This window comes from Clarias gariepinus, chromosome 14 (assembly GCF_024256425.1).
Source record: "Clarias gariepinus isolate MV-2021 ecotype Netherlands chromosome 14, CGAR_prim_01v2, whole genome shotgun sequence".
In the NCBI taxonomy this organism is placed as follows: Eukaryota; Metazoa; Chordata; class Actinopteri; order Siluriformes; family Clariidae; genus Clarias; species Clarias gariepinus.
This window is the reverse complement of record NC_071113.1, coordinates 15466493-15484117: the sequence shown is the minus strand read 5'-3', so window position 1 is coordinate 15484117 and position 17625 is coordinate 15466493.

Below are 17625 nucleotides of genomic sequence, written 5' to 3'. Positions count from 1 at the left end.
AGCTTATTTGCTACCCAATGCAATGGCTGGGAGTACTTTATTAAGCACACAGCATGTAAGGCATGAGCAGCACCTTCACTCAGGAGCCTACATCCAATTCAGCACTAGCTTGAACTGGAGCACATTTCACACGTCACACCCACCTCACACACAACAGGGCCTAAGCCGCTAACCAGAACACCTTTCCCCAACATGGTGAACACACACCGACATCCCCGCAAGGCATGCTGGTCGTCAGCCGCCGCCCCGCCCACTGCCCACACTGCCGAGCTGTGACCGTCCCTGGTCACCATGACGAACTCCATTTCGGAGGCGTGGAGGCGGTCGGCGCTGGCGGTGGGAACGCCGGCGTCCTTTGGCAGGTGAGGGGTGAACGCGAATGTAGTCCTGAGGCGGTCCGGCCTCCAGAGTTCGATGGTTCCCCGGCGTGCGGCTGTGGAGGCGCAAGACGGTCCCGGTGGGGCAAAACTCGTGCCCGCCCTGCCAACCGCACCCGGTAGATGACATCGGAGAGCCGAGCTGGCTGTGAGTGTCCAAGCCCATTCGCCCCATAGGTGCCCCCACCCAAAAGTCTTGCAGCGGTGCCCGCGAGCGCTGGGTGGGGCCCTTCTGCCTGGCGATGAGCGGTTCACAGTTCCACAACCCGTGGGAAACAGTGGAGCCGGTGTCCACGAGCGCCCGCAGTAAGACGCCGTCCGGCACACAGTCGATGTAAAGCCCCGAGGGGCTCCCCAACCGTCCACCCGGCGCTAGTTTAGCGGCTGCTGGTGTACGCTGTCCCTCAGGCCTGAGAACGTTGAAGCGGTAGTCCGACTGTCCCTCAGGCCTGAGAACGTTGCAGCGGTAGTCCGGCGGTCCCTGGCCTCGGCGTCGTCGCGGAATCGCGGAAGCGGTGTCGAGGCGTAGCCGCGACGGGTAGCCCTGTCCCCGGCTAGGTTCACCTACCAAGCGCAACTGAGCTGCGGGCGGTCGCTTGGCTCTTTTGCCGTGATGTGCCGCCATTATGGGCTCAGCGCGCTCGACCTCGCACAGCGCCTCCTTACGGTCACCCGCGCCGTCGCCTCGCCGCAAAACGTCGGAGAGCTGCTCGTTGCCTAGCCGCGACGGGTAGCCCTGTCCCCGGCTAGGTTCACGAACCGAGCGCCACTGAGCTGCAGGTGGTCGCTCGGCTCTTCCGCCGCGATGTGCCACCGATATGGGCTCAGCGCGCTCGGCCTCGCGCAGCGGCAGATCGCTTTGCCGGCTAACAGCGCACGGAGCTGTCTCTTGCTCCAGCGCTTGCGCTGCGCCAGCCTCCGCCCCGAGATCCAGCGCCGGGTTGGTTGCCGTGGTGTGCTCGCTTTAGCGCCGTCGGGAAAGCGCTTCTTCTTCGCGAGTAGTCGCTCCGCTACTCGGCGGCCCGCTTGGATTTTCAGTAGGTCCTCCGGTGTGTGTTCACCATGTTGGGGAAAGGTGTTTTGGTTTGTGGCTTAGGCCCTGTTGTGTGTGAGGGGGGTGTGTGACGTGTGAAATGTGCTCCAGTTCAAGCTAGTGCTGAATTGGATGTAGGCTCCTGAGTAAAGGTGCTGCTCATGCCTTACATGCTGTGTGCTTAATAAAGTACTCCCAGCCATTGCATTGGGTAGCAAATAAGCTCACTCGTCTCTCCAGCATTCTTCCCGGCGTAAAAACGGTACATTGGTGTCAGAAGTGGGATGGAGAGTAACGGGTTCGAGCGCACAACGGAAGACCTACTGAAAATCCAAGCGGGCCGCCGAGTAGCGGAGCGACTACTCGCGAAGAAGAAGCGCTTTCCCGACGGCGCTAAAGCGAGCACACCACAGCAACCAACGCGGAGCGGCGAGGTGAAAATCCCGGCGCTGGATCTCGGGGCGGAGGCTGGCGCAGCGCAAGCGCCGGAGCAAGAGACAGCTCCGCGCACCGTTAGCCGGCAAAGCGACCTGCCGCTGCGCGAGGCCGAGCGCGCTGAGCCCATATCGGCGGTACATCACGGCGGAAGAGCCGAGCGAACGCCTGCAGCTCAGTGGCGCTCCGTTCGTGAACCTAGCCGGGGACAGGGCTACCCGTCGCGGCTAGGCAACGAGCAACTCTCCGACGTTTCGCGGCGAGGCCGAGGCACGGGACAGCGTACACCAGCAGCCGCTAGACTAGCGCCGGGAGGACGCGTGGTAAGCCGCGCTGGGCTCTACATCGACTGTGTGCTGGATGGCGTCTTACTGCGGGCGCTGGTGGACACCGGCTCCACTGTTTCGCTGCTGCGCTCTGGATTACTGAGGCAAAGCAAGCGTGTTTGCGGACGGCCTGATCCTGCCTTCAGCATCTGCACCGTTGCTGGGGGCTACGTGAAGGTAAGGGCGTGTCGCACAGTGCGAGTCCAGGTGGGTGGACGAACTTATTCCCACGGGTTCGTTGTGGGGGACGTCGGGGAGGACTGCGTTTTGGGGTTGGATATTTTGGAGAGATGGGGTGCGCTGCTGAATTTGTCCAGCGGAACTCTGCGTGGTAACTTCGGGGTAGCCAGGTTGCTCGGACCCAAACCACAGCCGGACAGGTTAGCAGCACACACCCGGGGGGCGGAACTTCCGGTAGCAGACCGAGCGGGAAATCTGCGTGCTAACACCGGCGCTTTACCTCGCCGGCCGGGCAGCAAAGCGCGTGGCCGGTACTGCGAGCAAGTGGAGCGCCGTCGCGACGTAGAACCCTCGACGCAGGACGTTCCCCCCGTGCAGTCCTCCAGGTCCTCCGGTGGTGATCAGCCGTCCGAGCCAGCATGCAGCCGTCTTACTGCGTCTCCCAGAGCGTCACCCGCAGTCGCTCCGCCGGTCTCGCCGGCCTCACAGCTGAACTGTGAACCGCTCATCGCCAGGCAGAAGGGCCCCACCTAGCGCTCGCGGGCACCGCTGCAAGACTTTCAGGTGGGGGCACCTATGGGGCGAATGGGCGTGGACACTCACAGCCAGGGGCGAGATTTTGCTGCTGGCGAGCAGGTGTGGGTGTGTTCCTCCGGAAGGAGGAGGAGGGGGCTCTCGGCCGGGCGTGTCTCTCACTGGGTGGGCCCCTGTGCGGTAATAGCTCGGCTCTCCGATGTCATCTACCGGGTGCGGTTGGCGGGGCGGGTATGAGTTTTGCTCCACCGGGACCGTCTTGCGCCTTACCAGCCGCACGCCGATGAAACATCGAACTCTGTGGAGGCCGGACCGCCTCGGGACTATGTTCGCGTTCATCCCTTACCTGCCAAAGGACGCCGGCGTTCCCACCGCCAGCGCCGACCGCCTCCACACCTCCAAAACAAACTTCGTCATGGTGACCAGGGACGGTCACAGCTCGGGTGGGGGCAGTGTGGCATGGGCGGGGCGGCGGCTGACGACCAGCATGCTTTGCGGGAATGTCGGTGTGTTCACCATGATGGGGAAAGGTGTTTGGGTTAGTGACTTCGGCCCTGTTGTGTGTGTGTTGAGGGGTGTGACATGTGAAATGTGCTCTAGTTCAGGCTGACGCTGAATTAGAGGTAGGCTCCTGAGTAAAGGTGCTGCTCATGCCATTACCGGCTGTGTGCTAAATAAAGTACTCCCAGCCATTGCATTGGGTAGCAAATAAGCTCACTCGTCTCTCCAGCATTCTTCTCGGCGTAAAAACGCTACAATATCTTTACTTTATATATATGGGAAGACCGAAACCAGTCTGAGAAAAATTTGTCTGTCTGTCCAGCCAGATTTTGTTACAGCATCATGTAAAACTGGCTTAATGGAACTTTGCCAGTCCTTTGGGAATTTGCCTGAAGTTAAACCTGAAATGAATTAAATCAAAAAGTTATGTGCCAGATTTAATAATATACTTTAAAATTAACTACTACTAATAAGCTACTTGCTCGATGTAAACAAACACCTGCATGAATAGATATTAATCAGAAAAGCTAGCATGAAATTTTTTACTGAGATGATTTAATGTTTTCACCATTGAAATAACAGTGCTGAAATGGTATAAATGAATTTTAAAATGCTGGATTCATTTTAAGGCAAAACTTTATCTGATCTACTTTTTCAATTTCTGTGATTTACTCTTCGATTATCGAAGATGAAGTATATTTGGCTGAGGATGAAAGAAGTACAACCTATCGTAAACAATTTCCTATAAAGTATAGATCAATGTTTAGCAGGAGTCAGGCTCATAAACACTTATCTTACTGACATTTTTCTTTGATTGTTTTCTTTCTTCAGCTTATTTTGAAATATCTGTCTCCTGAATCACTGAAAAAAGAGAAATGTTTCATATGCTCACTGGCACAAAGGAACTAAGGACTCTAAGTGTAAACTTAACAGTGCATGTCATTGCTAACAAGTTCTTATTGTCACCCAGAACTGCCACCGAAAAACAGCTTTTTAAACATGTTTTACATAGTACAATGTAAAACCAACCAAACAAGCAAAAATTCTTGAAAATAACCTAAATGGAATTGTAAAAATTTACATTTTCTAAACCCCACCTAAATTCTTTTAACATTTAAACTGCTTGCCTTCTTCCTTGGGTAACCAGATAACAGTAAAATAAATTAAACAGTTATATCCCCTAATTTTCATTCGTATTCACTATTCAGGACACACCACAACGGTCTTGTAGATCCTTTCAGATAGGGTGGCTCAGTCTGACTGTATTGACCCTAAGCTTATGTTACTTGTCCTTTTTATCTACTTTACATTAGTAACTATTAGAGAACTGCAAGGATTCCTCTGGGTTATCCCACTCTCCCACATCCTAAGCATACAAATTGGTGGGTGGATTAACTACACTACTGTACATTGCTCATTGGGTGTGTACTGATGTCCCATACACAACCTTCTAATCAGTGGTGTATTTGTAACTGCTGAGTCACTTGTTTTTATTGACAGGAAAAGACATGCTATGAGATATGGTGGTTTAGGCTTCTACTATTACATCAGCAACATATACAATGTATAGCAACATATACAGGATCTCACACTGCTCTGACATCCAGTAATAAAAAGTAGCTCTTTGGAGTCATGGGCAATGAATTGCAGACTCTTGCATTCAGACTGTGGTTGCAAGTGGCATATGTGATCAAAGTTGTGTGAGGAAAGAACAAGGCCAGGGCTTGTCAGGCGGCTGTGTTTGGGGTGTGGGTGTTTATGTGTGTACTGTATGTGTTTCTCTAGTCTGTTTTCCTTGTAGCTACCCAATGTTTTCTTTGTTGATATGTGGCCCAGTGATATCTTGAGCAGTCTAGAGAATACTATAAACAAGACCACACAAAATAATATTTTATATTTGAACTGTCCCTGCGAATGTCAGTCTACACTTTAAAAAAGTATGTAATACAGTAAATGTATAATATACAAGTATTTACTTTTTCCTACAGGGTAGGAATATATGGAGATTAACAATAATATATTTTGTAGGATGCATGTGTATACATATTACAACCTTACTTACAGTATAATGATTTATTCGTGAAATGGAATGGCGTGAAAGGCAATGATGAAGAAACCCAGCATCGGAGATGCCTTGAGTGCAAAATAAGCAAAAGCACTGATGCATGAATTTTGCAATGAATTTTTTTTTTGTTCTAACACAGCATGTGAAAGAGCATAAATCTCCTAACATACCACATAAAAATCTGAAAATAAAGGCCTGGCTCTGAGTGAGCATGCTTTCAAAGCCATTGAATAAAAGAAAAAAAGGGGGACCATATGTACAAAGCTGTCTGTAACAGTTTTTTGCCTGAATTTTATAAATGCATTTTGTAAGTCTTAATACCCAGGCACCAGCCATGCAAACTGTACAACTTCTTGTCATACATATAGATTTAAAAAAGGATCATGCAAAAAGTGTTAATAAAATTAAAAATAGAAAATGCATGCCATTTTATATACTATTAAATACCAATATTTAAAAAAAGGTAAAGTAAAAAAATAAGTTAAATTAAACCAGCATGGAATTATGTGAGAGGATATGTTTTCAGCCTACATTAACACCCATACATAGCAAAGAAGCTTAAACAACTGACTCTACACTAAATCTCTAATGCAATAGGTGGTTTTATACATGTCGGCGGAAGCATGCCTTAACCTTTACCCTCAGCTGGCTTTTGGATGCCAATTCACAGATGAACTATTTGGGAGAAAAACGGGGAACAACAAGACCAACAACATAGAACATGCACTACTACAACTACTACAGTATTAGTAATATTAATTATATATATATATATAAAAATATGTACACAAGTATTTGGTTGAATTGGTGATTACAACCTGAATTCCCCCTGGGTTCAACACTACTACTACACTACTACTACTACTACTTGGCAGACATGGATTTAGTGACCTTAAAATGAAAGTTTACCCCAAGCTGAGGTTTAAAGCATGTCTAAACAGATTTTGCTTCCCTATACTTGATCCTGCCATGCCTTCCCATCCCTGCTGCAGAAAAAAAAATCCCCACATCATGATGCTGCTAGTTTTATTGCTGTAAAAAATTACTGTGAAATAACATAATGAGGACAAGGTTTTAAAATACTTTCCCAAATAGTTGTATTTAACACTCATCCTTTTTCTACCTCTGTGTGTCAAATTTAATAAAACAATAATGAGAGATTTAGTAATTCTAAAAAAATCCAGCTTGGTTTGACTAACTACCAAATCGACAAACTGGGATACCATCATTGCCAGCTGGTGTTACTTTCCGGGTTGCACATTACTTAGCTAAGTTGACCAATACTACTGGGGTGTTGCACTATGGTATTGGAAATTGAAAATTTAACCTCATCATTTATAAACTTGAATCAGGGATGATCTGGACATTTCACTCCAAACATGCAGGTAACACTCATGAAGACCTACTGCCTTTTTTTTTTCATAAATTCCCACTTTTAAACATGAACATAAAAAAAGCAAAATACTTGTGTGTATATTTAAAGTGAATATAATCATTAGAAGAATATAAAATATCAGCCTAAATATGTCAATCTTGGCTTCTCATCACTAGGGTCACCATCTCACAGTTGATTTTTACACACACACTGGACATTCTGGACATTTGTTTACACTATTGGCCACCTCACAACTACACTTCGTGGTCATCAAATCACATCAAATCACTCCAGCACAAATCACTTTAAGCATATTTGCACTGCACAAGTCACTTTTAATATGTGGATTGCACAACCATGGACATAACTATTCTTTTATTACCATTTATTCAGCTGCTCTTATTGTTTTACATTTTTTCATATATTCTCCATATATTTTCTATATTGTGTATTTTTGTGTACAGTTATTTTATTTTTAACTTTTATTTGTATATTTTTATTTTATTCTTCCCTAGTTAAACTTACCCTTTATTTTAATTTTCATATTTATTTCCTATTCATATTCTTTTATTCTTAGGTCACGAGCAGTTGTCTAAGCATTTCACTGCATATCGTACTGTGTATGACTGTGTATGTGACAAATAAAATTTGAATTTGATTGCCAGATGCACACATAATTTTTTTGGCCCAGGTTTCCCGATGCCGATCCTGAATCAACCCTCCTATTTTTATTCAGGCTTTGGTCCAGCACTAAGGGTGCCCTGCAACCCTACTGGCTGAGTAGAATAAATATCTAGATTAATTCTTTACAATTTACATTTTTTATTACAGCTTGAAGATATTTACAAATTATTTTAATATCCATGAGTTACAAAACCCATATTAACATATTTAAAATGTGCTTAGAAGTGAGACCATGTTAATTAAGCATCACATAATGTGCCATTAACTCAACATGGTTGGCAGTAAAGGAAGAAGAAGCATTTTCCTAAAGAAGCTTTTATCCATCCTCTTGGACCCCAAAATCAGAAGTTCCTGAGTAATGGCACTGCCCACTGCCACTGCAGGGTCAACGGCCCAGTTGTATGAATGAAATACATGAATTTTACTACACATAAATGTGTCAAATGTGCCAGATGCCTTTAAAGTAAACATTAAAATAGGGAGGTTAGGGTTTACTAAAAATTTATTCTCTAGGGTGCACATAATTATTAAAAAAATAAATCACCTGAGCCTTGTTTTGTATTTAAGAGGAAGTCAGTTTGAGTCTTCAGGATATACAGTTTACAGCAGGAAATGTACAACATCCTGCAGCTTGATATTGTTGACTGTCTCTTTAGGTCACAATCCAAACTAATTTGCCAATTAAAGCTTTGCTCAGCATGCAAAAATCCATTTGCATTATCATGTTCATATACAATGTTTTAACCAATGAGGAGAACTGCATACAGTATGCTATATCTGGGAATATCACAGCTGTTCATTTTAAGCGGTACTGATGTTCCATTTTCTATAAAGTCTAGTGTTTTAAAGCTGTTTACAATGTGCTCTTTCAGTGAGTCTCTCCAAAGATCATCATCTGGGCTGGATCTGTTCATTCACTGTGTCTTTAGCACACTAGTGACTCACCTGGCAGACTGGAAATAACGAGCTGCTTGCTTTCCCTCTATATTTGCAACTAAGCTCACTGACTGCATTTCTGCTACGTCAGAGCTCAAAACAGCTGGATTTATATCTTACTGCTTCCACAGGATTCATGAGGGTAAAGGTAATAATCAGCCCTTGATTAATTAATCATCAGCAGCAGTTTTGGCATGTTTTGCTGGTCTGCAGTCAGGTGTGTATTAACACAATTACAGAAGGCAAAGACATAAGCAATGGTATTAGACAGAAGCAAACCATTGAAAAACACATTTCCAAATGATTTTGGAATTCATTTTTCAGCCTTCTCCAATATATCCCAAAGATTCTCAGCGGGGTTAAGGTCAGGACTCTGTGGTGGCCAAATGATGTGTGAAAATGATGTACTGTATAGTAATGCCCACATTTTGTAATTTTTTTTGCCTTCATTTTTGCTAAATAAATAATGACACGGTGAACAAAGTTATATATTGTGGTTCTGAGGTTGTATGTGCTTTATACAAAGACCAGCTACAAGCAGATGATTTTTGTTATATTTTTATGCAAAAAAACATAGAATTAGAAGAGGGGGTAGTCATTTGTGAACATGACTGTAGACCTGATCAACAGAACTAACCCCAGATCAAAACACTGCCCCCCCATCCCTGGCTTCACCATTCCTTATATGTATAGTATGCACTACGTGTAAGGGGTGCATCACTTCATCTATCTTCCTTGTCCTCTTACCCTGATGCATCTATCACACTGTGACTGGGTAAATCTGGACTCATCAGACCATACAACCTTTTTCCAATGCTTCACAGTCCATTCTTTATGCTCCCTAGAACATAGATTTTCCTCACTGACAAGTGGTTTTCTTAAGGTTACACAGCTGTTTGGTCCCGTTCCCGTGTGTTCTCTTTGCATTGTGCATGTGGAAATGTTCTTACTTTCACAATTAAATATACAGTAGCTGTGTGTTCGTCTAATGTTTTTTTTTATTAATTTGATTTCACCAAACGTTTAAGTTAATCTCCTTGGTTGATTTCTTCCTTTTCTTTTCTTGATGCAGGGCAGTAATTTGAACCTTGTGAAACAAAGTAACATCTATGCCACAACCATGGTAAAAGCTAAACCATATTAATTACTGCAGTAATTATCCAATCTACGGATCTTACCTGTTCTTTTTGTTAAATCCAAATAAATATATTTTTTTCAGGCAGGGTGTTATTCTTTATGCAATGTTTTTCTTAATTTTGACTCTAAAAAAGTAAACACCTTGATCGCTATCCAAAGCATGTTCAAAGCCATATCAAGATGCTAATGATAGCGTAGTCTTCAAGGATGAATGCAAATAGAACATAAAGTTTAACAACTGCAAACAATTAAAGATAGTGTGTAAAAGAAAGTTGCCTGGCACACCACACAAAAAAGCTAAATATGAAGCAGGCTTAAGGATCACCTTTGTTAAGACAAACAGTATATACAGTTTAAAATGTATTATAATTTATGTGTGTTGTATAAAAAATAAAAAAGAATTTTTTTTTTTACAAAATAACTACAGGTTTGTCACATTTGCCTCTGCAATGGCTCCAATTAAAAAAAATTGTAGTCAACAACAGTGCCATGTGACAGTCAAGAAAACACACAAGGGGGTACTTTGTCAATCATGAGTTACCTTAAGGTCATCCAGAAATGTTCAATTTTTTACCATCAATTTACCCAGCCCTTAAAAACTCAGTCATAGTCAGTGAGACGCCAGCATTTCTTCAGAGATCTTATTAAAGCTCATTGATAATCATTGATCATGGCTAATTTGTCTTACTGTTTGGGTCTTTTCTACCTGACTTAATGCCTTGCCCTCATTTGTTTTCATTTTTTACATATTACCACAAATACTAGGGGTAAAACACATATCCTTTGCTACTGTAAATGTGATAGAAATGCAATAGAAATCTATTGACTTGAGAATCCTTAAGTCATTTTGGCTCTAATCAGTTTTTAAATGTACACAATGTAATGTCCTACTAATTCTGCAGTTGACTGTAGATTTTTAAGCTTTTGGCATTCATTATCATCATCATCATCATCATCATCATCATCATCGTTCTGCTGCATTTATAATATATGACATTAGTAATACAGCTTTTTTTCCTGTATATTTTGCAGGATTTGTGGTGACATAATGCAAAGTGACACACATGCATCGTGGATTGCTTTGCAGTATGATACCGGTACCAGTTAATCATTCCTTGCCATCACCAAAGGCTCACAATTCCTGAATTCATTAAGAAGAAAATTAATAGGTACATGTGTTGAGTGCTGATTAATTTCTAGCATGCTGCAAAAACTTTAACAGGAAACTTTAACTTGACTCTTTCTGCATTTTGAAAAACATTCACATGACATGTCCTTTCATCATACTTTTCATTAGCTACCTGTCTGAAACTGCCCTGCATGCAGAAGCATTATGATCTTGTAGCTATTTTTAGATCACATTTCTTCATAGGAGTAAAGCATGAGGGGCATTCTGTTTAAACCAGGACTTGTGATGCAATTCCTAGTGAATGAAGATATAAATCCGATTGACATTTACAGAAGACTTCTTCAGTAAAACATGTAAATGGTGTAAATGTTTCCAAAAAGCTTATTTGTCCATAAATGACAATCCTAGCTGAGGTGGCTCAGAGCCCACTGTAGTCATTCCTATGAACATTCTGTAAGTAAAGGCTTAAAAATTGATCGATGACTGACTTGTTATCAATTGACAAAATACAGTAAATGCATCTGGCTGTGAGAATTGTACAAACAATTACGCACTGGGACCTGGCAATTACCTAATCTTAGCAAGATCTGGGCATACAGTAGGTCTTACTTACTGTACTCCATGTTATACATGGATACGTTTCTACATTACAATCCCATACTATTTTTAAAAATCTTTTGGTGTGCTTAAAAATGTTTATGCACATGTTTGTGAAATCAATTTCATATACATAATCCACAAAAATATTTTGTTAGAAAATACATTATTGTCATAGTGATAAAATAAAGAAAACTGGCAGCACACACCTTCACCGCGAAGGTTGTTTGATCTAGAGGTCGGCTGATTGTTGTCCTCCATTTTTCTTCCATGTTATCCAGTGACAACACATGAATGATGAATATAGTGATATGTGCATGCAGTTAGTGTAAAAAAAGACACACGCATCCTTATCCTTTACAGATCACATCACCAGCGTGGTGAAAAATACTCGATTGTACAGTACGTATGAATTCACCTTGAGTTGTTTTTAACCTTACTTAGACTAATATTTATATAATTTTGAATAAAGTAGACTCTAAAAAACATTAAAATATGGATTCTTTGATAAGGATGATAAGGATGATTCTACAAAAACATAGAAACCTTATCAGGACACCCATATGTATCTGTTGTATTCTATTTCAGATGTACAGTATTAAAATAAAGGCCTCCCAATCTTTCCGTAAGATCCTAAGACTTTCTGCTAGATTTTGGAACATTGTTGTGGGGATTTCTAGTCATTCAGCCAAAATAGCATTACTCAAGTCAGGCACTGCACAGATGTCAAGCAAGGCTTGGTGGGCAGTGAGCATCCTTATTTAACACAAAAGTGTTTAGTTATGTTGAGGGCTCTGTGGAGATCCCTTGCATGCTTCCAAAAATAAATAAATAAATAAATAAATAAATAAATAAATAAATAGTGAGATGTGTTTAAGGAGCTTGCTTTGTGCAGGGGCATTATCATGCCGGAACAGGGTTAAGTTTCAATAAAGAAAAATCATATTTAAACAGCATACAAAGGCACGCCAGGCCAATCTCAAACAGCTTGGCTTAAAATATGGGATCAGGGTCAAGCAACCAATTACTTTAAGTCTTAACAAAATCACCAATGTACACTATTTAGATAGATCTACATTTTTATTTCCATTAAAACCCAACTTTCTTATGTAATCAATCATTGTTATTGATCCTAGAGAACCATGGCTCTTATGTCTTTGAAGGTTATTTGGTGCTGCTTTGGTATTGTGCTAAATTCCGGTGACTAAAAATGACAAGAATTTTACTACATAAGGATGTTTTTTGCATTTTATACAAACCCCCACCTACATAGATGAAAAATGTCTTTTTTAATAGTACTCATTGCAGTGTAATGGGGGATGCTAATCTTTATTTGCTTTTTTTTTTTTTGCAATTAACTGATAAAACCTATTTTATATGTAGCCATTTTAATGATTTCAGAATGTGATGTGTTTAATTCTCTTGATGCTGTTTAAATGGCCTTTTTAAATCAGCCTTCTGAATGAGCTGAAGTGCCCAAAAAGTCGGTAGATAAACAGAAATAACTTTACAGTTTTCCACCCTGTTTGAATAAAAAAAATCTAAAAATCTTGCCTGGACCTCAAAGTTTTGTTGAGACCCTAAGAGGTTGTGGGAGCTTAGCTCTCAGTGAATTAGGTTAATTATATACATATATAATTATATACATAAATTGCATTTTTATATGTGAAATTATGTCGAGCAATGACTTTCACCATGTCCTTTTTGTTGCCAAATTCAGTAATTTCTGTTTACTTACTCTAAAAACTAACAGACAAAGTTAGGGAATTATATAGTAGTTTCAAGGCCCTTATAATGCTTAACTGCTCTGATATCTGTATATGAGATAAAAATGTAAATTGCTTTGGATAGGGTGTCCCCCAAATGGCACAAATCTAAATGAAGTAGTTATGTTATCTTATCTACATAATTGTGATAAGCAGTGGTATTTTCACAATTTGTACAAAATTGTGAAAAAAAAGCTTTCTCCGCTGCAAAATGAAGATATTTGTATAAAAATAAAGATAAAATTAAGATATTTGATACTCCCTGATAGCTAGCAGCACAGTCGACGACTACTCTCAATTTGTGTACAATTTGGCCCAGAGGGAGGATGCTAAAGTAAAATTAGAATGGTAGTAGAATTGAACCTTTAGGGACCCCACATGTCATGGTGAACTGTGTAGCTTTTGATCACTGATTGATACAACAGTAATATTAACTGAGGAAGATATCTAAAAAAGTCTATGTTGAGATGAATGTCATTTACCTAATTATTTTATTTTTAATGCTGTGCTGTTGTCTGAAGACGAAATGAAATTTATCTAAAAGGTCACTTACATTTAAAAAGTTGTTAAAGAAAATTAAAGCAGCTTCTTAATTATTTTCTCAATAAAGGGAGGATTAGAGATTGGCCTAGTTATTTAATAATGAGAGATCCAGTTTGTTTTTGAAGAAGGTGTGAAGAACAACTGCACTTTTCAGTGATTTTGGAAAAATGCCAGATAGGAGGGAGCCACTGACAATTTTAGCATTATGGTTTCCAAGCAACTGAAATATTTTTAAAGAATGTAGCTGATGTTCATGCACTGAATTTAGGTTGATGACTACATCCTTCAGGATTCCCTAATAACAAACTAACCAGTCTGACAAACTAACCAACTTGCTCCTATGAAGCTGCTGCAGCGCTTTGGTTAGTTTATTTGACACAGAGGAATTCATGGCATTTTTTTTAAAGAAGGATGCAGGAAGCATCTTTATATTAAAGAAGGAAGCATTATTCTTATTTTAAGATATAAAGTCAGGGGCTTCTCAACAGGACTCGATTTAAGGCTTGGCACACAGTGCTTTAGTGTGCAGGCCAAGCCTTTTGCTTTCTAATGCTTCTGCATGCATCATAAACTGTAAAGAAACAAAAGATATTATCCTTCATTCTACATGGAGAATATCTGCAAAGTGTGATTGCTTTCTGGTGATTAAATAAAGTCATATCAGTGGTTTTAATCAGACGCTTAAATCCAAATAAGCGAACTTTATAGTGTTGTATTGGAAAAAAGTACAGAAAAACAAACTTCACAAATCCAAAACTTCATTTAAAAGTAAAAATGAAATATATGCCCATACTTAAAAAGTAAATAGTTTTACATAAAACACCAAAAATGATTCATAACAGTTTTTACAACCTGGTTAGTCTAAAAATGTTAAAGGTTAAAATGAACTTTGGGCTGAGTATAGCACTTTTTTTTCACTTCATTTGTATAGAACACAAATTTCTGGTGATAGCAATTGGCAGATGTTGTGTCATAACATAAAAATAGACAAATTAAAGACATGGAAATGCAATTAATATAATAATAATATTAATAATATTAATAATAATAATGATGATGATAATAATAATAATGATTACTAGAACACTATGAAACATGAATTTACTGAATGCAAAGCAATCAATATACTGTAAATAAAAGAAAATAATTGTAATTAACATTAACTAACCGTTTTGCTAATATTTTATACTGTTCAGTATTACTCACCAAGTATATCACTTGTCTTTTTTTATTTTTTATTTTACCTTTAGCAATTATAAGGATAAATAGGGCCTGTCTATGCAAAAGCTGCCTTTTATTTATTTGAGCTTAAACAGACTGACCCACAGAAAAATACTGCTCAATAGAAATTCTAACTGCAAATGCTCAGCTACATTACTATTAGACTTTTGGTAGACCTGATTATGACAAAAAGCTGAAGTTCAAATGTGGATGACTTTTGATTCTTGCATGCTAATTGGAGTGACTGAGTCACGGCCTTATTAAAGGGCACAGGGCTGGACACCGAGAGTAAAAAAGTAATGACAAGTGTGTGACAAGACTTAATCAGCGTTCATTCATCAAGAACTTAATCAGTATTCATTCATCTTGAACCTATCCACTCACACTTCACCAAATGATACTCTCCCCCACAAATCTCATATTGATTAAGCTGTTTTAATGATTTTAATATTACAGTGATGTCAGTGAAGTTGTCTTAACATGCAAAACCAGGGCTGGATTTATAATCATAAACAATATGGCCAATAAAAATCTTTTTGGTAAAGACGGCCCACAGACACCTACCTTAAGTGAAATATTTTAAACTTTTTAAGTTTTCATTTCGATGATTACTGCTTACAGCTCATGAAAATAAAAATAAAAATCTTACAATATTAGAATTATCCAAAAATCTACCTCAAAAAGGATTTAGGTGACAATACTGTAATGTCTAATATCTGGAAGGTTTTCCAAACAAGAAAAAATGTTGATTTTGCATATCCTACAGACATCTCCCACTTTATAAGTTTCCAAGAATCACATTTTTAAACGCATTGCTGCAGACAAAAATTGTTTACGGTGCAATTTTCTTTCATTAATATTGCTGTTCATATCATTTAAAATTTATATATTTTTTCTTCCAAAGTGCAATCTATAAAAAATGAGTGCAATGACCTAAAGGGAAAGGTATAATTTTTGAGATTTGAGAGGAAAAGGCAAGGCAAGGCAAGTTTATTTGTATAGCACATTTCATACACAGTGGTAATTCAAAGTGCTTTACATAGAAGAAAATAAAATAAACATGAAATGAAATAAAAGATAATAGCAATAAGACATTTTAACAAAAACTTTTACATTTCATTTAAAATAAAAATAAATGCAGTTTGCAACAAAACTTTAAACTAATTAAAATTTAATAAAAAAAATAAATAAAAGACTAATTAAAACTAATAAAAACATAATTTAAAATAAAAATAAAACAGTTAAAAAATAATTTATTATTTTTTTTAAACATAAAATAGTACAGTCAGTTCGGACGTAGCACAGTGCTCATTGAATAAATGCACAGCTGAACAGATGAGTTTTGAGTCTAGATTTAAATGTGACTAATGTTTTAGCACATCTGATCTCTTCTGGAAGCTGGTTCCAGCTGCGGGCAGCATAATGGCTAAAGGCGGACTCCCCTTGTTTTGTGTGAACCCTTGGTATTTCTAACTGACTCGATCCTAACGATCTGAGCGGTCTGTTAGGGTTATATTTAGTGAACATATCTGTAATGTATTTAGGTCCTAGGCCATTAAGTGACTTATAAACAAGTAAAAGTACTTTAAAATCTATCCTAAATGTTACAGGAAGCCAGTGTAAGGACCTGAGGACTTGTGTGATGTGTTCAGATTTTCTGGTTCTAGTCAGAATCCTGGCAGCAGCATTCTGGATGAGCTGTAGCTGTCTAATGGTCTTCTTGGGAAGGCCGGTGAGGAGACCATTACAATAATCCACCCTGCTGGTAATAAAGGCATGGACTAGTTTCTCCAAGTCTTGATTTGAGACAAAACATCTAATTCTTGCAATGTTTTTGAGATGATAGTATGCTGATTTAGTTACTGCTTTGACATGACTACTGAAACTAAGGTCTGTCTCCAGAATCACCCCAAGATTCTTGACTTTTTTGTTATCTGACCCCTAGAGTGAAGGTATGCATTCACCTTCAGAGCTTCATCTTTGTTTCCAAATGCAATGACTTCAGTTTTCTCCTTGTTTAATTGAAGAAAATTCTGGCACATCCAACTGTTAATTTCATCAATGCATTTGCAGAGGGAGTCTATGGGGCTAAAATCATTTGGAGATAAGTCTAGGTAAAGCTGGGTATCATCAGCATAGCTGTGATAGGCAATTTGGTTCTTACTCATTATCTGACTTAGAGGGAGCATATATAGGCTAAACAGGAGCGGTGCAAGAATTGAGCCTTTGTTGGAAAGTTTGGCTCAAGAAGGCTCAAGAATTAAGCCTTTCTTGGAAAGTTTGGAAAGGCAAACTGCTGACATCAGAAAAATAAAAGTGCACTAAACACTAAAACTGGCGAAAACATTTTATACAAAACTGTAAATAGACAAAGAACATGTTAAGATTTAAATTTTAATTTGAATGTATAATTTTGTATACACCAAGCTGTACAGTATGTGGCCATATTGACACAGCGTTTATCATGCTTTAAAATGTCTTTTTAATACATAAAAAATAGCATTAGTAAATTATCCAAAATTAATATTTAATATGATGCTATGGAAACTTATTGTAAGTGTAAAAAAAAACTTTAATATTCTCATGTCATATCACTTGAGACAAATATCTTTTTGTTCAGTCTTAAGTCTTTTTAAGCTAGAAACATCGTTATACGTATACGTATATAAAAATGTCTTGATTTTTTAGAAAGTCTCAAACCACATTAAAAGAAATTAACAATTTGGAAAATAGTACCTCTACGAGTCCTACTAGTCTAGTAAATAGCATTATGTAATAATTTTAGT